Source organism: Mastomys coucha, unplaced genomic scaffold (assembly GCF_008632895.1).
Source record: "Mastomys coucha isolate ucsf_1 unplaced genomic scaffold, UCSF_Mcou_1 pScaffold9, whole genome shotgun sequence".
NCBI lineage: Eukaryota > Metazoa > Chordata > Mammalia > Rodentia > Muridae > Mastomys > Mastomys coucha.
The window spans coordinates 98,629,214-98,654,104 of record NW_022196915.1 but is presented as its reverse complement, the minus strand read 5'-3'; the positions used below and the strand labels follow the sequence as shown (position 1 = coordinate 98,654,104).

Here is a 24,891-nt window from a genome sequence, read left to right as displayed (position 1 = left end):
AAGTAAATCTTTGTCCATATTGACAAATACTCCTGTGAATATCTTTATAATGTATTGTCATAGTAGAGAACAATACACTCATTCTAATAGCATCTTCATTATTACAAAGAAGTGTTGTAAGTATTCTTTGTTCCTAAGTTGTATAATTAGAAAAAGTGATTCTGAAAGGATCACTATTATTCAATGGATTAACTAGATGATGTCTACAATAAACTCTAGTTTTCATATTGAATTGTCTGTTTGTCTCATATATTACAAAACTGGATGGTGATTCACTAAATGACTATAATATAAATAAGAATATAATTACATTGTTAAATTATTTCTATACACTTAAAGAAATAAAATTCATCACAAATTGTTGGCTGTTTACATTTGTATAAGTTAAACAAAATAAGAATTGTATTCTATTTCAAATCAAAATATGCAATTTATTTCTGTGTTTATGGCTAATTAGGCCAATTTCAAATTTGTCCTGCAACTAAATTAACATGCTGACTATGGAAAAAAGGTCAAATTAAGTTATTTAGCAATCATAATGAGATCATGAATATGTCTTGGTAAGAACTGAAAAGCACATTCTTTTAAAATGTGAATGTATCTACTTCTTGAAGTCATGACCCTTTCTGAATCTTCCCCTCAGACTGAGAGTTCAGTCTGAGACTTCACTGAGGTAAATGTATCATCCCCTATACCTCTGGTAATGAAATTGGTTCGTTCTTGTGTCTTTAACCATGACTCCTCTGCCTTTTGAACAGTCTTCATGTTAGTTTTATTGTAGGAAATAAAATCTGAAACCAATGGACTTTTTAGCATCCACAATTAAATCCTTTCTTTTAAAAAAATGTGAATGTATCATCTTACTACTTTTAGTATAAGAAATAGCAGAAATTATTTAATGAAAGCAAATAAAATGTTTCAAGTACAACATGACTGCATTAAAACATATTTAAAAGAATAACTGAAGCATGTTTTTCTTCTGTAGAAGGACTGTAAGAATGTCAACAAGCATGCCTTCACCAAAAACATGATTTTGTGATGAAAGCTTGAGAAGAATAAAGTTTGACATGTATTTCATTTTAGACAGAGGAGATAAAGTTGTCTGTTTGTCTACTCTACCATCACAGTCCCTCTAAGCATTGCCTGGAAGTCGCCTGAATTCCCAAGTGAGAGATGCTGTTCCAGCTTGTTTGGGTGAGTGAGCATAAACAGGCTACAGGACATTCATTTGCTGGCGTGTGTACTTGGTTCTCTGACACATACAGGCCTGACTCCTGCGATCATCAGAATGAGGTAAGTACCCAGGAAAGAGCCTGCCAGGGGAAGTAAGTGGATATTGTGATTAGCACTGGAGATTGAATTTGAAATATTGACTGATTGTCTTCAGCTCTGCTCTTGGCTTTCAACAATTTCATTCTTTTTTTTTTTAAAGTCAGGGTGTAACTTGAAGAAAGTAGCTGTCTAGACAATAATTTTGTAGTAATTTTGTCTTTTTTATGTCCTCATAATATTAACCCATGCTTTCCATCATGTGTAGTTCTATTTTAGACTTAAAAAAGACAAACTTTCAACTGAGATCCCCATTTCTAACCACTGCATCCTTCTGTGCTCTGAAGCAACCATGTCTTTTAAAAGGTTAAAAGAGGATTCTCTGTGCAGCCCATATGCTTGGTGTGATAAGCAAAAGAAGTACGCACAGTGCTTCCTCTTGTCTCCAACACTCATGATTCTCTGTTAGATTCAGCCATACGGTATAGTCCTTTCCTTAAAAATAACATTGTTTGAAAGTATATAGTAAATGAATTAGTAGTGATATAAAAACTATTAAAGAATACTTTTATAGATGCCTTTGCATGTCCATTTGTGTTGATGCATAATTACTATTTTTAGTAAGAAATGTGAATATACGTTTAATGCAAATTCTTGCTATTTGTATATTGTACTTTCATTGATAGTGTAATGGTAACACATATTATTTGTTTATCATTATCAAAACTTCACATATCCTAGTAATTTAATAATAATACCATAGTATAAAACAAATACGAATTCAAACAAAAGGCATTAATTTGATAATATATTGTTAAATTTGACACATGGACGCACTTTGGTAGAAAGGCAGCCCATGTGACTAGCATAGCAAAACAAAATTGGAAGCTGAATTTGAGATGTGAGCTCTGCTATGTGAGCATTCAATTGCACATAATCAATGCACTGATAAAAGAGAAACAGAAATTTGACAATTGGTACAAGCAAGAGGAGAAGAAAATGCAAGATAGGACACCTATGAATTTAGAACACCAGACAAGTATCTTTCAACTTGGGAAAGGGCTAAAAGAATAAAATAACTAAATCAACTTTTAAATCCTAATAGTAAAGAGTAAAAGGTGTAAGGTATAGTATAAAGGAGACTATGCAGCCAAACAGACAGAAAGACAGGTAAGTAGTTTAAACTAATCGTCATCTGGATTAGAAAACAGGTCTACCTTCACTAACTGGAATAATTTGGATTAAAATCCCATTTCATATTAATCGAACACAATTTGCATCTTCTTACTATATCTACCAGGTAATATCTCATTCTTGTCATTCTTCATCCATTTACTCAGTAATACAAATATGCTTGTGTCTCTATATATAAGTGTGAAATTGTAGCTGCTAAAGCAAACGCATTGTCTACTGGTTTACTTACAGCTTTAGTGTGCTGCATGAATCCTCACGGGAAACAGCAATGCAATATCATCTACTTGACATGATGGTTTTATGTTCAACTGTGAGCTCTGACTCATATTTCCTAACTATGTAGGTATGTCTCCCATCAGAGCGACTCTCCAGGCTATCCTGAGAATTTGATTATTTGAGAAATATGCCTTACTGAAACAGGGTACAGTGATTCTTCATTTTAGATGTTGATAGGAATGAGTTTGAATTTTCTGGGGAGACTGGGCTGACTCTTAGCGATTTCTGTAGCTAACACTGGTAGTGTCCATGAACCTCTATTGTCATTTTTTTATCTGTATTTATTCTTTTCCATTGTTTATGACACAGGGTCTTGTGTGTGGGCTCCCTCAACCCTCAACCTGGAGAGCGAAATTGAAACTATCTCTCAGCCCCAGAACTTCGGATGCCACCAGCGGATGCCTGACTATCACAGATCAAAGACTGTCGGACTTGCCTTTGAAGTTCCCTTCCTCTGGCCTCAAGTTTATGTTAAATTGTTTGGTTTCAGTTTGCCCTTGGTTTCGATTATGCCTCTGGTTATATAAACTCAGTTTTCCCCTAGTAAAAACACACCCTGATACAGCTACTCGGTGTCCATGTCTTTGTCTCTCTCTCACCCGCTTGTATTTACAGGTACTCAATAATCTCAAGTCCGAGAGCATCTACGGAGTGAGGGTCCGCTGGCCGGTCCCCCACACTTGTGTAACCAGATTTGTAGCAAACTCTTGATTTTATGCTGTGCCTCTATTCAAACCCAAATCTCCAAGCATGTCAGCAAGCATTCTGTCAATGGAGTGACATATGTAGTATCATCCATAGCTTTTTTAATTTTTTTTTACATAAATACTTGAATCAGCCATGAGTTATCTACTTCCTATTATTAGATAATAATAATTACAAATAGAGATGAACTTTTCCAAAAATCAGTTTTGACAGGACATTTCTCTTTCCTAAAACTACCATTTTCAAAAACATTATTTTCTAGTGAATCTCATAACATATAAATATATGATATAACATTTGAAATGTAAATAAAGAAAATATCCAATAAAAAAGAAAAGAAGTCAATAAACTAGTTAGTTTGAAAATAACAATTTATAATTTAATTGATGTATTCTTATGAAATTTAAAATTTTTATGTCATAATTAAAACTTTCAAAGACATTAGTCATGATAAATTCTTCCCAAAATGAGTCAAGGAATGGGATTCCATAGATTTTGTGACACCAAACATTTTAATTTTTGATGAAACTAAAGCTCATAAATACTAGAGAAGAAATGTACATACAGGTTCTGCTGACTTGTACTATGTCTGTGTTTCAGGATAACTATTAATTCAAATTAAAGTTATCTAATATAATTTTAATATAATGTTAGTCTTGTATAAAATGGCCTTTTCATGGGAACATTAAAGTCACATTTTTGGGAATAATGCCATGTACACATAGGCTGATTTTATTTTCTAAAATATTCAAAATAAATAAAATAACTACATATCTTTGAAAATTACCATGAATGCCAGCTTACAAATACAAAGATATTAATACATACTTTTTTTGTAACTTTTGCTGTTTTTCTCATTTTAAGAAATTTTCATATTTCAACTTTTTCGTTTTGTTTTTTAAGATTTATTTATTTATTATATATAAGTACACTGTAGCTGTCTTCAGACACCCCAGGGTGTCAGATCTCATTACAGATGGTTGTGAGCCAACATGTGGTTGCTGGGATTTGAACTCATGACCTTTGGAAGAGCAGTCAGAGCTCTTAACCACTGAGCTATCTCTCTAGCCCCATATTTCAAATTATTAATAATTCAATTGCATACTTAATTGTTCTCATAAGGTGAGGATAGTTAGCTGGCCTCATAAACACAGTCAACTGGTTAATTGGTAAGTGAACTTTCTCATCAGCAAAGGTGAACTTTAAATACCAAATAGAATTATTCTATTGACTACTGAGTATATTTGAATAATCTAACAAGAAGTGACATAATATTTAGAATTTGAGACAATGTTGTACTTTTATGCCCATATATATTTATGGCTATTTCTCTCTAAACATTCCAATGTTAACAAGAGGAAGATACTGGACACTCCTGCTTCATTTTTTAAATTTATTATGTCTTGCAATGTTTAAAACATCTCAAATTTCTTTCCTTAAAGAAGAATCTAAACATATTCATGAGGGTTACTTCAGACACTAAATTGTATATTGAAAAGTTAAAGAAATAAGATGCCAATGTTGGTATAGTTCCAAGCCAAGGCTATTAAAATAAACCTGAGTGTAATTCACATGAAAAAGTGTTACAGTCAATTAACTTGTTAAAAGCAAAAGCTATAGACTCTGTCAGAATGAAGACATACTTTATATAGGAGATCCCTGAAGATCAAACTGTCAAAAGTTCCATTGCTTTAATCATCAACTTATTATTACTACAAATTAAATTATGTATTAGTGATAATAAATGCCAAAAGATTGGACTCAGAAGTAGTGAATGCAACACTTATTTAACCTAATATATAAACAGAGAAAGCTTGGTTATGATGGTTAGTGTGAGTTGATAACTCAACAGAATCTATCTTGTACCTGGGCCTCAGAATGTATCTGTTGGTCCTTGGGCAGGTGGTTCATTTTCATTGGCATGTGAAGACTCTCTTACTGTGGCTGCTGCCATTCATTCCTTGTCTATAGTTCTGGATTCTGTAAGTGGGGAAGGGGAACAAACTATTATTTGTGCTTTCATGGACTTCTCCTGCTTGGGACAGCTGCTTTTAAGTTCCTGCACACCGACTTCTTTGAAAATTTGTACCCAGAATGGGAAGCTGAAAAATAAAAATTGTGTTCTCCCTTAAGTTCCTATTTTGTAGACATCATGAATTATTATGTATATTTATTTGATTTTATTGAAAATAGATTTTTTCAAATTATCCATCAACTAAGATGTTCCTCTCCCAAGTCCTTATAGATCTTCCACCTCGCAGTCCATACACATACACAGCCTTTCTTTCTTTCCTTCTTCCTTCCTTCCTTCCTTTCTTTCTTTCTTTCTTTCTTTCTTTCTTTCTTTCTTTCTTTCTTTCTTTCTCTTTCTTTGTTTGTTTCTTTCTTTGTTTCTTTCTCTCTCATTAGAAACAAATAGGCATCTAAAATCAAAAGAAAGAAAATAAAACTATAAATGCAGAAAATAGTGCAAAACAAACAAAAAAAAATTCCAATGAAAAAATGGAGAAACATGAACAAACACATAGACACATACACCTGCATTCACAAAAATCCCATAAAAATACTAAATTGGAAACCATAAACAAAAGACATGTAAAGAGGAAAAAAAGAAGAAGACAAGTATTATGAGACAAAATAACCCTTCAAAAGTACCACAGATGCATTTTGTGCTGACCACCTACCTCTGTGCTTGGAGCCTGCCCTCAAGTGTGATTTGTATAAGTAGTGTGACTCTACTTGATATGTTAGAACGGTGGGTCTCGTAAGAACATACCACACACTAGGCCCAAACAGTTCCATGTGTAAGAGTTTTAATTGAGAGGGAGAGAGGGGGTAGTGGCACAGAAAGAGAGGAGGGGGAGAGAGAGAAAGATGGAGGAATGTTCCATATATATATATATATATATATATATATATATATATATATATATATATATGGGTTGTGCCGTATGGCCTCAGGTAAAGGTGGGAGGTGAGCCCAATGGATTCTGGGAATATGGTTGCTGTTACCCTGGCAACAGGTCTGTGGACCCGCCCATGTGTCACCACAGGCTTTGAATGTCCTGATGCTAAAACTACTGCAGTCTACTTTTTTCTCAGTGAGTGGCTGTCAATTGGAGAGAGCTTCAGGAATAGGGAAAGGATCTGGATATTTTATAATAGCTACAAGATAAAAGCTAAGACACTTGATATACCCAGATTGGAGAACACTAGAAATATGAACACCAAGTGAAATCACGTTTCCTGGCCTGCTGAATGCTGTGCCATAGAAGGCATTACTAGACTAGAATGAGTTTTAAATTGTAAAGAGCCTGAATCATTTGATGACAGTAGTGCATAAATATCAAGATTCTTACTTCAATAGCTAACCTGAATTATAGAGCAGAATGGTCCTCCATTTACAAAACCTTTCCTAAATCATTAGTAATGTGGTATCTAGCAAGAGTATGGATGTTTATTCTCAAGTCCTCTTTCTCTCTTTCTCACTCTATTTCTCTTTATGTCTCTCTTTCACTCTGTCTGTCTCTATTTCTCTTGTCATTTCCTTCTTCTTTCATCTTCCCCTCCCTCTCTCTCTCCCTCTTTCTCTCCTTCTTCCTCTGCCTCTCTTCTGTGCATGTTTGTGTGCACACCTGAGTGTGTGCTTGCATGTATGAGTGATGTACTTATGTTACCCTGCACTCTGGACTGAGATTCTAAAACATGTGGGAAAGCCTTGGGCAGGAATTACAGTAGAATATACAGGGGATGAATTTTTCCCCCAGAGAATGCTACAGTTACTTCTAAGGCTTTCTATTGATTGGGTTCAGTCCAACCAACTTAAGAATTAATTTTATTTGTATACATGCAATTAATTACTTTTGTTTTACTCATTTCAGATACGCTTTCATGCCATGCACACTTTGTGTGACAGCAGTTTATGAGGCAAAAAGCATCAAGGAAGCCGTCTCCTGCAACCCTTAACTCAGAGGTAGCCCAGATATGTCCTTGAAATAGTCTCACTTGCTAGCTAGGTGGCCACCAAGATATGATTTACTAATAGCTAGACAAAACTAAACATTGCTCTCCAATCCCCACCAATGTTCCAACATCCTAGCCAAACCCTGTTATACTGTGAAATTGTTATAACTGGTTTGAGTACCCCACTCGCATGGAATCAAGAAGGAGGCCACTGTAATAACACGAGGTTGATTTTTATTTGAAACTGGTATACCAGGGTCAACTCCGTGATCGGGACCAGAGCCACCCAGAGGAAACAAAGCTCTACATTTTTATACAGAAGTTCACAGCTCACAACATGAGTTAGTTACATTTTACAACACGAGCTGGTTACACTTTATCTTGTTCATTGTTCTTTAGCTTCTATTGACCTTTCTCTTCCTGGTTAGGATAACACACCTGTGACTCTAAGGAGGGGTGGGGGAAATCCTCTCTCCGAGGGATGTCTCTTGGAAATGGCTCATTCTGCTCATTCTTTGGGGATGGGTGTTTGCTCTGTAAACTCTCCTAAAACCCCTTTATCCTTTTTAAGGATAAAGGGATTTCCTTGCTTTCTGGTAATTTTATGGGGTATCTCCATTTTGTTCGATTTCTACAAAATAACTTGAATTTACCTCCTGGATATGGTGAAACACTTATTCAAAGTAACGATGGATGTATAAAGCATATACTCAAATCACAGAATCAGAAACTATTCTGAAAAATTACAAAGTAAAAGACTGAAATAAAAAGATTGATTAGACATTGTGTGAAGCAATATGTGGATAGCATGTACTGGTAGCATGACTACCTGCTATTCTGTCATTTCAAACATAAGTAAAAGGAGGTTGGCATAGAGCAAGATATATTTGATAATGTAAAAACAATTATACATTTTTGACCTGAGTTATGTTAAGTATTAGCTGTCTAGTAAGTTTTATTAAAGCTGTAAATATATAATTTAATGATAATGTAAAATTGAAAATCTTATGAAATATTATTGGGGAAATATAACTGAGCAATAACTAAGTTACTACAATGCCTTACACATACAAAAAAAACCACAAAGACACATACATAAACCTCATGCATCTTTGTCAGTTTATAGTTATATCTGTAAGACAAGATATTTCTAAATGTGTCATTTATCTGATATCATCTGCACTATGCACACATGTAATATTTATGATTTCATTAGCTTTATGGTTTCCAGGTTACAAAACTTGGACTTCACATTCCTTTTGCTGTTTTGCAAATTTCAGGTCTTCTAGTTAAATCAACAAATCTTTTTTTTCTCTCTTTTTCTTTTTTAGATATTTTCTTTATTTACATTTCAAATGTCATCCCCTTTCCTGGTTTCCCTACCATAAAAAACCCCTACTCCCTTCCTCCTTCCCCTGCTCACCAACCCACCCTCTTTCACTTCCTAGCCCTAGCATTCCCCTACATTGGGGCATAGAGCCTTCACAGGACCAAGGGGCTCTCCTCCCATTGATGATCCACTAGGCCATCCTCTGCTACATATGCAGCTGGAGCCATTAGTCTTACCACATCTACTCTTTGGTTGGTGGTTTAGTCCCTGGAAGCTCTGGGGGTACTGGCTAGTTCATATTGTTTTTCTTCCTATGGGGCTGCAAACCCATTCAGCTCCTTGGGTCCTTTCTCTAACTTCTGTGCTCAGTCCAATGGATGGCTGTGATTCTCTACTTCCATATTAGTCCACAAGAAACTCAAGAAGGAAGACCAAAGTATGGATACTTCTATCTTTCTTAGAAGGGGGAACAAAATACCCATGAAAGGAGTTGTAGAGACAAAGTATGGAGTAGAGAATGAAGGAAGGACAATCCAGAGACTGCCCCACCTGGGAATCCTTCCCATATTCAATTACCAAACCCAGACACTATTGTGGATACCAGCAAGTGCTGGCTGATAGAAGCCTGTTATAGCTGTCTCCTGAGAGGCTCTGCCAGTACCTGACTAATACAGAAGTAGAGGCTCACAGCCATCCATTGAACTGAGTACAGGGTCCCCAGTGAAGGAACTAGGGAAGGAACTAATATGGAAATCAACATAATCTTAACCACAACAAAGTTACTAGTGTTTGATTCAGTGCTTGCTAGATTTTAATGTTTTACTACCTTTTGTAGTGGGTGGCTCTGTGCTGCTTGCTCTCCTGGGAGAGGCTGTCTGGAATGAGGAATGAGTCAAGCAATCAGGTGGCTTCTTGTGAACCAATCCCTTAATGAATAAAGGAACCAATCACTGGGCAAGTATGAGGGATTTCAGGGATTTGAGTTAGAGAGGAAGCAGAAGAGAGTTAGGTCCCTTTTAGGAACATGACCCAAGAGGTGTAAGATGTAACTGCTAGAGTTTCCTGGTATCATGGCAGATCCATAAAGATTCCCCACCAAAGAAATCAAATTTTAATAAGGCTTATAAGATTATGTTTTAGTTGTTGCACCCAGAAATTGAGTTACCATTGTTTCTGAACTAGGTTTGTGTTGTGTTTTCCTTCATGTGGCAGCTCTTCTGGGTTCAAGAGAGAAAAAGTGGCAAAGTGTGAGTTTGCCAGATATGCAACACAAAGACTCTGGGGAATTTGAACCACAGGATTGACGGGATAACGACTGACCAGTGGGAATCTAGCAACCTGGGTGGAGAGATTGTGGGGTCCTGAGACAGAGTATCTATCCATGAGATAAAAACAGGTCTGTCATTGCTCACCAGTACATAGCCCCCAGAGCTGCTGGGGCAGAGGCACCAGGGCTGGAACTAGCTGGCTCTATTTTTTTACTTCCTGCCACAGTGTTTCTCCTAATTTTGTTACTCACTTAAAAGGTGGTTATTTTCATTAACTTTTTAGATGAGCCAATTGATTATCACAAGTTAATTGGTACCTTTCATTTTCCATCACTGTTCCCACGGTAGCCACAGACAGAATGCAAAGCTACAGGAAACACTTTTATCTTTCTTTTTTTTTTATTGGATATCTTCTTTATTTACATTTCAAATGTTACCCCTTTCCTGGTTTCCCTTACTCCCAGAAACATTATCACATCCTCCCTCTCTTTGCTTCCATAAGGGTGTTCCTCTACCCACCTACCCACTACCACCTCCCCACCCTTAGTTCCCCTACACTGGGGCATCTATCCAGCCTTCATAGGAACAAGAACTTCTCCTTCCATTGGTGCATGACAAGGCCATCCTCTGCTACATATGCAGCTGGAGCCATGTGTATTCCTTTGTTGATGGCTTAGTCCCTGGGAGTTCTGACTGGTCAATATTGTTGTTCTTCCTATGGGGTTGCAAACACCTTCAACTCCTTCAGTCCTTTCTCTAACTCCTTTATTGGGGATCCCACACTCAGTCCAATGGTTGGCTGCGAACATCAGCCTCTGTATTTGTAAGGCTCTGGTAGGGCCTCTCAGGAGACAGCCATATCAGGCTCCTTTCAGCATGTACTTCTTGGCATCCTCAATAGTGTCTGGGTTTGGTAATTGTATATAGGATGAATCCCCAGGTGGGACAGTCTCTGGGTGACCTTTCCTTCAGTCTCTGCTCTACATTTTATCTATCTATTTGCTTTTGTGAGTATTTTGTTTTCCTTCTAAGAAGAACCAAAGCACCCATACTTTGATTTTCCTTCTTATTGAGCTTCATGTGGTCTGTGAATTGTAAAAAGCATCTTTCTATTTCCCGGTTTTACTTTGCTTTCAATTCTGTTCTTATAAAAATTCATTGAGTTCTATGAGAATTTACATTTTCATGTTATTGCAAATAAACACATGGGGATTATATTATCATCAAATTTTAGAGAGCTGAAAGGAGAAGCCCAAATTCTCACTTTAAAGAAATTGAGGTCAATATTTTATTCAAATCAGGTCTGGATAGCTGCTGTACACAATATGTATAATTATCAAACAATGCTAATCATATAAACCTATGACACACACTACGTTATAATTCATGTAGTTCCAGAGAATGCCCCCTGTTCTCTCATACTGTCACAGGCACATCAGATCTCTGAACTAGTTAATGTTTTTTCCTAGCATTGTTAGGAGGTTCCAGGACAAGAAAGGCAGAAATTTCTTTTCTCTAGTTCTATCAGTGTTTCCTTATCCCCAAGTTTATTTAGTATCAACTCTTTTGTGTACTATGAATTTTAATCATTCCTTCAGAGAGAACTCATTCTTAGGGAAGCTGTGATCTGGAGGATACTACCCTCAGGACTTGGGTCCATACGTTTTCTCCACGCACTTAACCATCAGGGTAGCAATATCTTTGTATTCCTATTGACTTCTTGTTGCAGTTCTTCTACTTGCTATGCTCTCTAGGTTGAGTTGCTCTTTCTCCTCACTCTAGAGCTTATTCACTTGTTTTCAAGAACAAGGGAGGTTAGCCTGCAGCTAACACAGGTTTATCAACACAGGGATAAACCTTTGATACTGTGTTTTTTAGGAGGGCAAAGGCAATAGTTTGTTAGTACTTTCTGAAAAATGTCTACTTCCCTTTAGTTTCCCTATCTATAATTTTATTAGTTAATGAAAATGCCATGCATGGTTTTATTGTTTGCAGTAGAAAATAAAATAAAACTATTAAAAATTTGCATGCACATTTGGGAGAGTCGGCCCCCAGTCCTGGACTGAGAAGCACAATGCAGGTAGCTCTGGAATTGTGGACACAGGTGAACCCACTTCTACTGTCTGGTTTTGTGTGTCAACTTGACACAAGCTGGAGTTATCATAGAGAAAGAAGCCTCCCTTGAGGAAATGCCTCCTCCATGAGAGATCCAGCTGAAAGACATTTTCCCAATTAGTGATCAAGTGTAGAAGAGCCCATTGTGGGTAGTGCCATCCTTAGGCTGATAGTCCTGGGTTCTATAAGAAAGCAAGCTGAGCAAACTAGGGGAAGCAATCTAGTAAGTAGCATCTCTCCATGGCCTCTGCATCAGTTCGTGCCACCAAGTTCTTGTCCTGTGTGAATTCCTGTCCTGACTTCCTTTGGAGATGATCAGCAATGTGGAAGTATAAGCTGAATAAACCCATTCCTCCCCAACTTGCTTCTTGATCATGATGTTTTGTGAAGGAACACAAACCCTGGCTAAAACACTACTCAAGGACATGAGAGTGGAAGAGTAGACCCTGACTCCTGCAGATAGTCACATTTAGTGGCCTAGGGAGAACAGTGATGAAGACTTTGCCCTGGTGGTGAGAATAAGGGAGAGCCAGGAGGCTAACCAACTCAGCTACTACTCAATCCCAGATCCAGGGCTTTGAACTGGATCAAGCTAAAATCTACATCAAATGTGAACTGTTGGGTCACATAAAAGGACTGGTCCTGCTGATTGAAAGCTGCAGGATCTCTATGACACAAGGAAACAATAGAATAATGAGGAGTCCCAGTGAGGATCCAATATTGATGGTGACACAGAAGCCAGAGACTTGAAGCCAGGCCAATGACTCACTGCAGTGAACATTTGCAAGTGAAGATGTGTGGATAGAGGGGTATACTGTGGGACTTACCGGCTCCATGATTGTTTTGTTTCTGTTCTTGTGTTTGTTTGTGTGTGTGTGTCTGTGTTGGGTGTGTGTGTGTGTGTGTGTGTGTGTGTGTGTGTCTGTGTTGGGTGTGTGTATATGTGTCTGCGTTGGGTGTCTGTGTGTCTGTGTTGGGTGTGTGTGTGTGTGTGTGTGTCTGTGTTGGGTGTGTGTATATGTGTCTGTGTTGGGTGTATGTGTGTCTGTGTTTGGTTTGTGTGTGTGTGTGTGTCTGTGTGTCTGTGTTGGGTGTGTGTGTGTGTGTGTGTGTCTGTGTTGGGTGTGTGCATATGTGTCTGCGTTGGGTGTATGTGTGTCTGTGTTTGGTTTGTGTGTGTGTGTGTGTCTGTGTTGGGCATGTATGTGTGTTTGTGTGTGTGTGCCTGTGTTGGGTGTGAGTGTGTTTGTGTGTGTGTGTATGTGTGTGTGTGCCTGTGTTGGGTGTGTCTGTGCTCATTTTTACTTTGGCAAGGATGTTACAGAGGTGAAGGATGGATACAAGAGGATTGGGTGAACTGGGGTGCATGATGTGAAAGAATCAATAAGAAGTTTAAAAAATGAAAGCAATATAGCCTGGTTTATTCTTCCAACACTATTTACCTATTTACCAACACTATTTATTTTATTACTATACAAATTACCATAGTATTTTCTAAATAAAGTAAAACCAAGTAATTGGTGAAAGGTAGTTTAGGATGTTTTAGTCAGTTTAATTTTATTTACCCTTTTAAAATACAGTAATGTGTTGATAATGTACTGCTAAACTAAAATGTGTGTCATCATTCTGTTTTTTTAAAAATTCAATCGCTAGCAGAATAGAACAGTAGTGTCTTGTCACTCTATACATCTTTAGAAAAAATGTTACTCAACATTGCTGAAACTACCATTAATAAAACTTTAAGAACTTGATGTATTCCTGCTAAAACTGATTCTTTTTGCCTTGTTGCTTCAATCACAGCTTTATATAATGACATTGAATATCATTTTAGAATGGTGTTTTGTACAGACTGCAACTTCTTTATCAACCTCTAGTCTATTATTATGATAGTTTACATTTTATTACATCAGGAAATGCTTAGAAACCCTCTTATTGATGCTTAAATAAAGAACAACTATCTCCTCTAAAAGAGAACATTTAATTTCTTATTTGCCTTATATTTGTTTTATATTTATTAAAAGAAATTTAATTTAATTTGTTTCTTAATTGCCTTAGATTTTCTCCATTTTTCACCTAAGCAAAAGTTTATTAAGCTACTGAAGTCAGTTTTGTTCACTGAACATGTATTTATTTTTACTAAGAGTGCTCAGAAAGGGTTACTAGAATCCTTTCTTGTGTAAAAGAAATCCTGACACAGTATTTTGCTTATGCATTATGTACATTTTAAACAAAAGTACAAACAGTTAAATATATAATTTTAATTTGGATAATCTACTACAAAGAACACAATGCAGAGCCCTGATGCTGGATATTCAACTGATGTCCCTCGTGCCATATTTTAGGTGCCAAGAGCAATGCTTAGCACAGCAAAGGCAGATAAAATTGTTTTAAACAAATGATTTAAAGGGCAGGATTCAGGTTGATGTCTGTATAAGTTGTTTGCATCTAGCTTTTTTTTTAATCATTTAGACTTTATGTGATGAAATCTCATAGACTCAGTTAAGATGCATGCCTTTAACTTTATGAAAAAGAAACATGGCCTTTAAAAAGAAAATATACTTAAGCTGCCTAGAAACTTTAAATATTTTTCCAGTTATTCACTATATCCAACAGTACTTATGGTTCAGTTTTTTAAATGTAAATTATATAGGACAAAAACAAACTTATTTTCCAGCAGAGATACCCATATATATTTTATAAATTATTTAGACTTAAATACTATAATGTCAAAACTGACATTTAATTCAATTTTAATGATTCTTGATTGTCTAATCAATACATCATGTTCAATATTATAATATATATGTGATATATATGAAATATGTGATATATATAAAATTGTTTTTACACCATTATTTTTCTGCATATTCATACTGCATGCTTCCATTGCCCATCTCTGCCTGCTCATTATTACCCTTTTTCTGAAATATTTCTTTACAGAAACTCTGTAGTTTTGTTGAAATAGTTATGAGTCTTCCTCACTGCTCTCTCCCTTTCAATGTTTTGTTTTGTTTTGTTTTGTTTTGTTTTAAACAAAAGAACCCAAGCTTAGCAAAGGCTCTGGTGGTGAAATGGCAGGGAAATTCAATTCTAATACTAGAGGGATCCTGGATTTTTTTGACAATCAGAATGAGTAAGGGGATATATTTTGTACTAGAATTTTCAAGTCCACATTGCACTTTTTACCTTTAATAATAAAATTATTCTCTGAGAAGATAATAAACTTCTTACATAGTAATATAAAACACATAAATCATCAAAGTATACAAAATACGGTGGACATTAAAATAATGCATTTTCAACCTTGTTTTGAATTAATTAGAAATTCAAGAGTAGAGTTTTCAGCTTAAACTGATGACAATTAATCTTATAATTCTGTCAACTCTTTACAACGTAAATAGGCAGAGCATTAAGAAATTATTTCTAGGGTATTTCTTTTAAAAGAACAGGTTCCTTTATTATATTTTGAGAAAGGTATCATTAGACTGTAGATATGATTATTAGAATTAGTTATAGGTAAGAATTGTTAATAAAAGACCGGCGTGTTGGTGCAAGCAGTCAGCTGGTTTTGTCTTAGTCCAGAGAAAACATTAACATGGTTAAATGAGAAACTGTCTCAGTAGGAAAGAGAGATAGGAGAGAGCTTAAAAGTATTCACACTCTTATTATGAGAAAAATGAGCCCTTGAAGTTCATGTGGAGCCTGCATGCCTATTTATACTCATTTATAAATAATTCCTGGCATGTAAGATGGCTCAGAGAGTAAAGTGTTTACTTTGCAAGCAGAAAAACCAGACTATCATCCCCAAAACCCATAAAAAGTGTTGGGTGTTCCTACGTGGTTGTTATTACTTGTACTTGGGAAGAAGAGACAGGAGAATATTTAGGTATTTCTAGTCAACCACCTTAGCTTAGACCTACAGGCTAATAAGAAGCTTTTTCTTGAGAAAGAGAGAGAGAGAGAGAGAAAGAGAGAGAGAGAGAGAGAGAGAGAGAGAGAGAGAGAGAGAGAAGGAAACAAGAAAAAACTTGAATTCAGCCCAAAAAGTGACACACAAAAATGTTCCTCTGGCCTTCAGATGAGCACAATACATGCATATATAAATTCCCTCCCTCTTCCTCCCACTCTCCTTTTGTCTCTCCCTCTGTCTCTGTCTGTTTGTCTCTCTCTCCCCACCTCTCTGTCTCTGTCTCTCTCTGTCTCTCTGTCTCTCTGTCTCTCTGTCTCTCTGTCTCTCTCTCTCTCTGTCTCTCTCTCTCTCTCTCTCACACACACACACACACATCCCACTGAACTCATACCAACAAAATTGTGCAAGGAGGTAGATGACTCTTCAAGTTGGAGGTCTATAATGAGGTCATAGATCATAGAAGCAAGCCACTGTCACGTTATTGGATCAGCATAGTTTTTAACTTCACTTTAAAACATACTGTTATGTCTACAGTTATGGTAGCCCCTTTTTATAGAAATTGAAGACCATTACAGAGAACCACACCTGGTAATAATGCAGAGATCAATGGGCCATGTGAAACTCAGCCCCAGCAGATGCGTTCACAGCCCAACTTTCAGGTTTTGATGTAGAAGCCTCCTTCTGGAATAGGTGATTATAATAGAATTTCAAGAATTCTGATCATACCAAGAGTTTGTGCTCACATCTAAAGGACAAATTTATATCAACCTAATGTCAGACTTTGGTAAAAGAATGATGCCCCCCTCCCAGGTGAATAATTTTTGAAGAAGGGTGAGATAGACTCCAAGGAAAAACACAGAGGGTCATTTACCTCAGGTACATTTTGTTTCCTGGATTGTTCTTGGGCCTGATTTTGTACTTCTTGTGACAAAAATTTACATTCAATTTATAGGACATGTTTATTCTTAGATATACAAATAGAGCTATAGAATCTGGTCATTGTACTGTGAATCTTGATATGGCATTATGCCTTACTTTTGAGTAATCCCAGAAGTGATCTACAGAGTATGCTGGGAAATTGTGCTTAAATGGGTCTGTCCTGAGAAAGTGCTGGGAAAGGACTGCTCTGTTAATCTTTACTGTGTGCTTACTGGCATTTCTTTACTTACTTTTTGACCATTTTTTTTTCTAAACTCAAGCACCCTAGCTTGGATCATTGTTTTCTTTGTACATCCATGTACAAAAAGTACACTAAAACTGAAATAAAGTTGTCTACATCATCAGGCTGTAGTCTGCCCCATTCAACAACGACATGGCTGTTGTGGCTACCATGACCTACACAAAAATGAGATAGAAAAGAGGAGCAGACCTAGGGCCGAAGAACGGGGTCTGTAGGAGTTGACAATAGGAGGGGGCCACAGGAATGAATATATTTATAATAAAGTGTAGGTAAGTACAAAATTGTCAAATGTATTTAATTACTTTTTTAAACTTTAAAACTAATTAAAATATTTCCACCTTTCCTTTCCTACTTCTCAAACACCTGTTGATTACTCTCAACATCAAGAAATCTTTTTGGTTAATTTTTATTGGTTTTCATACATAACAAAAGAATTTACGTACGTACATACATACATACACAAATACAAACATACACACATACATAAAAATAATTTTTAAAAATGTATGCAGAATATTCTGGTTATATAACTTTATATCCCCTACTTATCTCAGCTTTCACTTCCCAGTGCATAATCATTTTCTCTCTTAAAACAACAAAGCATGAAACACATACAGAAACATATGGAACTCAAGAAGAGTTAAGTACTGTGACTCAAACATTCACTCCTGTCTACTCACTCTTGCCCTTAGCAGGACAATCTTGTTTTGGAAGCCTGGTTGAACAGCACAGTGAAATGCAGACAATATTCAAATATACACTGGTAGCTGGAGCAAGTTCCCATCATGATGTAATCTAAACAAAACTTTGTTTGGCATGAAGGAACAATTCATAAAATGTTACAAAGCTTGTTTGTTTTTTTTCCCCTCAAAAGAACTAAATTAAGTATACATTTTCCAAGGCTGGTTCTCCTGTCTCATACACCTCTACCAGGTGTCTGCCTCTTCTTTAAATCTAAAGAATATTATATGAATATTTCTCCTTTTTCTCACTTAAAGCCTGCGTTGTAACTGTGCTGTTCACTGAAGAGTACATTTTAAAATATTGACTGTTCTTCACATTATTATAAGTGATAGGTCATTGTAATGATTTTACCTTTTTCTTTTTATATTTGTGTCTGATGGTAATAATCGAATTATTTTTAATAATGTTTAAAACTCTATTGTTTAACTACACTACTATGCATTTAGTCATACTATTCTTACTGGAGGTTATATGATTTCCTGTGTTTGTTTTTGTGTTTCAGTTAAACAGTGAATATTTATGTCCACATCTCCTAGTGCACATATGCCAGTTTTATTTATAATGTATGACATATGATTACTAATTGTATCTTTATTAAAAAGAGTGTATTTGGGGCTGGAGAGACGATTCAGTGGATAGAAGCATTTACTGCTCTTGCAGTGAACTGAGTTTGTTCCCAGCACTCACATCAGGGCTGACAACTGTTTATAACTCTGGTCCCAGGATTTTCTGTTATTTACGGGTGCACACGAACACAGGATCCAGAGTCATACCCGCAGTCAAAGCATCCATACACAGCATAATAATAAATGAAAATGTCTAAAGCAAAGACAAACTTATCAGATTGAAAGTTATATTTTCTAAGATCTATTTAGACTTCACTTATAAATTCACTTGAACATTTCAAATCTTAGAATACATTCTTATTTTGCTTGTTTTCATCTGTTTCAGTAACAATCAATCACTCTTTCTGCTTGGTATGGAACAGACTACTCTTTGCTGATTTAATGCAATTGTATATTATCGTTATTCATAATATTTAGAATCCTGTGATCATTAGCTGTCAAAAATGCATTTAAGGTGGACTATTTGCATGAGATCAAAAATAGTATGCATTGGTTTGTGTCCAACAATAGACAAGTATTTTCAAGAATCCTCTTTATGGACTTACGTGTTAACAGATATTTACCATTACAATTCAGTGTTTGAAAGGCCAGTATTTTTACATTTGATCATCTAACTTCCTTTTTTGAAGTAAATGATTTAATTCATACTTTATCTGTTAACTTTTTGGATTTAGTTGTCAACTGCAACTTACTTTAAGACATTTGGGGTCAGGAAGTATAAGAGAATTTTATTATTATTATTATTATTATTATTATTCTTTAATCATTTTTACAAGCCAGTTGTTATCCCCCTCCTGGCCTGCCTTCGAACTGTTCCTCAATGCACACCTACTCCATCTCCAAGAGGATGTCCCCACCCCGCCCCTACCCTCATCCCCACCCCATGAGACTTTCCCACTCTCTGGGGCCTCGAATCTTTCCAGGGTTACTACTTCTTCTCTCATTGGGGCCAGACCAGTCAGTCCTCTGCTGTGTATGTGTCAGGGCCTTGGAGCAGCTGGTGTATGCTACCTGGTTGATGACTCAGCATCTAAATCAATTTTCCATGTTGCAGTTTCCAATTGGTTCTAAATGTCTTGCTACTAATGATATTCTGGGAACAGAAATTCAAATGGAATACAGAGATGGTTTCATGGGATGGTGGTTATAAGAATGGGCTCCCTTATCTTTCAAGAGTTTGTTGGAAAATTTATAATCCCTGTGGATATGCAGTATATGAGGGTTTGTTTATTAGATTATTAAAAATCATATGCATGACTTGTGTCCTCATCTATAGAGGTTGCTCCAGTGAAATATTGCAAACAGGAAGATCTATAAAACCTTTGTATACACATTCCAGATACTGAGAAGTTTAAGAGTAAGGCACTGCTAGACTCAGTCGGTGATGTCTGGAGAAGACCTACCTCCAGTGACAAACTACTTATGTGGTGTTTGGCTGTAAAGTCTCTCTGGGGTCTATCAGAGGAAACTTAGTGATCTCATTCATGAAACTCTTGACATAATAACCCAATTACCTTCCAAAGGACACTTTTTAACACCACATTAACTTTTGAGTTAGAATTTCAATGTGCTAAGATTTGATAGAGCTAAATATTTACAATAGAGCAGATAGAAACGAATGGAAACAGAAGCAAAAATATGCTCTCTCTCCCTCTCCTTCTCTCTCTCTCCCTCCCTCTCTCTCTCTCCCTTCCCCCCCTCTCTCTTTCACCACTGTGTGTGTGTCTGTGTGTATGTCTGTGCCCTGTATGTATGAACATATGCATAAGGAGACAAGAAGTTAATGTCATCAATTCTATCAATTTCTATCTTACTTTCATCATTGCTTTTAAAAATATATTTATTTTTTGAGAAAGTCTTGTAAAACATTTGGATCATATACTTCCACACACAGTTTCTCTCAGATCCTTGCCCACTAACTACATACCCAACTTCATGCTCTTTCTCTGTTAACAAACTAGACAAAACAATAGGACAATGCTGGGAGCCTGCTGGCCTGGAGAGGGTGGTACACAGTAGGACTGGTGAGGGCACACATTAAAACTCTGGTAATGGCTTTAAAGTCTGAGGGTCTGGGGGCTTTCTAGCTCTCTATCTGTACTGAAATGCTGATGATAACTTCTGAAAAGTCCTAAAAACTTACTTGCTCTTTCCAAGGGTAAAAAGGTACTCACCTAGGCAATTAACATCTGTAACCTAACAGCAGAGGGTTTAACAATGTGCTCTTTGTTCTATCTTAGAAAGAATTACTGGGCTCTAACTTTAGGCTGCTAGTCGGAAGTCACAGGAAGCAAAAGGGACACTTAGAAAATGATTATAGTATTTATTACTAAGTTGTAAAAAGTTTCCTATGAAAGCCTTCCAAGGGAAAAATCAGAAAGATCTTAAGCAGGGAAAGGGAACAATTCCTCTAAGGGAAAAAATTCTTCTAGACAAAGGGTGGGGGTGGGGGTGGGGAGGAAAGGAAGAATTCTCTCTACCTTCTTCTCATCTCTCTGTTCTCAGTACTTACACATCTTTCAGTAGACATGATCACATGTTACAAAGTTCATCACAAGTTCACACCAAAAATCAAATCAAAAATTGAGCTAGAAGTTTACAACAGAGAATGTTTGCAGGCATATCCATTAGGAGTAATTATCTAGCTAAACATCTATCTCCTGTCTCAGCTCCACAGGTTCACTGAAGGTTTAAAACCATGACTAAGTTATTAGTGAACTTTGTATAGATAAACCCAATCAATCTTTTATCTTCTGTCTTAGCACCTATAACAAGCCATTAGTCCTTTTTAATGACCTTCGGTTAATTGTTTTACAACCTCTTAGAATGTGCTCTGAGTAGGAGAAAGTCTACTTACCATCTAAGAGCAATTAACTGGTGACACTTGGGAGACTGGCAGAGTTCTCACTGCAGTTTTGACTGTCAGAAAAGGACCTAATAGCAGTCCCACTATAAAAGAGCTTAATAATCACAGATATAATTTTAGGAATTTATATAGGATCATCATTAAGATTCAAGAAATTATTTGTCTATATAGCATCACTACAAGACAGTACATCTTCTTGGATCCTCAGAAATCTGCTCCAAAGACGTGAGCTACTACTTAGTGACTGTTATATATGTTTAATAATTACAGGAAAAGCATATCAATAGCAGGAATCTTTCATAAAATGAATTCCTTACAGCCTTGCTTAATAAGAGCTCACCTGTCACAGATTATATAATACTCTGAAGCAGCCCATTTTAGGACAGTCACCTGCTAGTTATTAGCTTGCCCCATAAGGCTCCTGACAGCACAAAACTATAAACTCTGTTGTATGTTGGTCAACTCTTTTATTCCTGAGCATGGAGCTTATGGTTGATATCCTCAACCAGTTTTTGATACACACACTTTCATTTACTTTTAGCTTACTTTTTCATTTAGACAGACTTTCCCAGAGAGCCCCAAAGATACTGGTGTTTCAGGCCTGGCTCAGTACTTATTTTACAAGTGGATACCAGACTTTTGTAGTTTTTATACATGTAATGGATGTCTAAAAATTCAGGTGCTATAGGATCTTTACCTGTTGGGCCAACTCATTAGTTTCCAATGTTTCTAAAATAAAAGATTTTAGTTTTCATTCTTTCTAGATTATTATTTTTAAAATATGAATATCTAATATACTATTTTTGTATTGAGAGACATTGGCTCTTAACATATGTTTTTCATTAATATGTATATGTATTTTCCTGATATATATGCATATATATAAATGCAAACTTTTTATGAATCTTATTATTTTACTCTGTTATTAGAAGACAGCATTGAATGTTTTCTAGTGCAGAAGATATAGGTCTGCTATATTTTGTCCTACTGTCTCCCTTGTCTCCTTATATCTTCAACATAGAGTATTACATAAATGATAGTAAATACTTACCTTTAAGATCTATATTATATTCATGGGAATATCTAATTTTTTTATTAGATGTTTTCTTTATTTACATCTAATAATATATTTCCTTTCCCTGGTCCCCCTCCAAAAGAATAAAATAAAATAAAATAAAAAAATAAAATAAACAAAAACAAAAACAAACCACTGTTCCTACCCCCAATTCCCTCTGTTCACCAACCCACCCTCTCCTGCTTCCTGGCCCTGGCATTCCTCTACACTGGGTCATAGAACCTTCACAAGGCTAATGGCCTCTCCTCCCATTGATGACCGACTTGGCCATCATCAACTATATAGAAATATCTAAGTTTTAACCCAGGAAAATAAAGTTCTGTTAGATGTACAGTAAAGACATTGATAACTTGAGAAATAGCTGTAAATATTATGCTATAATAAAACTTTTAAAATGTTTTTATCAAGTCTAAGTTATAAATAATATAGACTATGCAAGTAACATGACCTATTCATCACAAGAAATTAATGAATTGTAATTATGAGCAAGGCTACTATGTTATTGGTGAATTAGGAATCATATTTACCACTTAGAGGAAGAAATGGGAAGTTTGCGCATTTTACATGTGCAGGTCCAACACCAATGGAAACATTCAATACAGGCTTTCCAGAGGTCAGAATGCACAGGGTTAGACCTAGAAGGCCCAACTTTTGTAGCTGTGCAAAGGAGGCTGTAAATGCTGTTTTGCTCAAGATTATGGTGCAAAAATTCTGAAAGTTTAGACTGAATGTTAGAAGAAAGAATCACACAATTAAGAATCCATTGTTATTTAAAGGCTACTCACAAATTTAATCTCCACAACTCAATTTCTTAATTAATAGGAAGAAATAATATTAACAAGCACTGCATAGTTTTCCTAAACAACAAAGTTAAATAAGATCTCAAAAATACTGAAATCAATCTACAAAAGTAATCAAAACAAACATAATTTTTTACTAGTAAATTCATTAAATTATCATGTGATTATTACTCATAAATTACTTATAAATTAATCATTAATTATTATTTTATTATTGTTGTTCATTATTCTTATTGATTATTATTCAATAAAAAACAAGATATCTCATGGTAAAACTACAGACAGACTTTATAACAATATAAAAATGTGTTTTAAAAACCATCTTTTTGGTACTTAAAATCTGGAGAATTTTTACTTTAAGTAACCCAATAAATGGCTCCTAAGCAAGCCAAAACCATCCACAATTTTTATAAATATTCTTTAGAAAGATATGGAAGATTCTTTTGTCTGGCAGAAACATTACAAACAAATTCTTAATGTGTTCACCAAATCATGCTAAATGGTGTGGAATCAGTTGAGAATGCCTCTGTAAAAACTCAGCTAAAATAGAAATACGTACTCCCCACAGCATGAACAGTTCTTTCCAGGGAAATCTCATTTCTCTCTAGCTTGGCAGAGAAAGAACGAGGGAAAAATTAATTGTCTGAACCAGTAAAATATCTTGAAGCTCTAATGGAAGATAAGTTGGTGAGCATAGAGGAAAAACAGGGAGAGGGAAAACACGAGGATGGGCATTGGTCTGAACCATGCCTGCTTCCTACGTATCAACTGTCTTCGTAACTCTTGGAAGTTAAAGGAGAAAGAAAATGACCATGCTGTTGTTCTAGTAGTTACACTATGCAGTTTTACTTTTTAATTCAAATGACTATGGATTTCAATCTTAGATGCATCCATTACGGTAAACTAACTTATTTCTATTTCTTTCAAAATCAATTAAGATTCTAGGGTGCAGCCTTTTTATTTCAAGTTGCAAATATAGAAAATATTAGTTTTTTTTTCTCATTATTTTGTAACTACATAGTGGTCATGGATTATTCCAGGCAAACCTCTAGACTTCTCAAAGTCTAAAATGAAATATCAATTTTCAGGCTGAGGGAAGTTGAAAGCTATCACTGTCAGTAGTCTTTATTGTGTTTCTTAAAGTAGTGCGTTTCATAAAGGTAGTGGAGAAATGTGGAAAAGGAAAAGAAGAATAGCAGATATTGGGAGGTATTGCTGGTATCTCTGAATATGAAAGGCTGTACAGACCCCAGTTGCCAGGGACCAGCCTCGGCTGAGGATGGGTCTGGAGAAGGGCGATGCAGGAGCGGCAAATGGAAGGAACAATTGGACACGGGATGTCATTCTTCATGACATGGGAGAGAGAGGAAGCAAATCTCGGCAGAACTTTTCCTACTCTGACAATTCTTGTCTCTTTCAAGCTTTATTTATACATAAAATCATTTCCTCAAGAATTTTATTCATTGATTACACAGCTTTTCAAATACACTTTCTTCTAAAGTCTTCCTTGATTACAGAAGAATATTGAAAGAGGAACAAAACAAGTAAACAGCAATTTTATAAGAATTAA

General features: G+C 35.9%; 1 long non-coding RNA gene across 2 annotated transcripts; it reads left to right on the top strand.

Moving 5' to 3' along the window:
• Positions 1-1,008: 1,008 nt before the first annotated feature.
• LOC116085031 lies at positions 1,009-3,307 on the top strand. Of its 2 annotated transcripts, none has more exons than XR_004116374.1 (3): positions 1,009-1,194; positions 2,695-2,806; positions 3,049-3,307. It is a non-coding gene; the product is annotated as an uncharacterized LOC116085031 (long non-coding RNA). The 2 variants fall into 2 exon arrangements; XR_004116373.1 differs by having other exon boundaries at positions 1,009-1,293.
• The last annotated feature ends 21,584 nt before the right edge of the window (positions 3,308-24,891 follow it).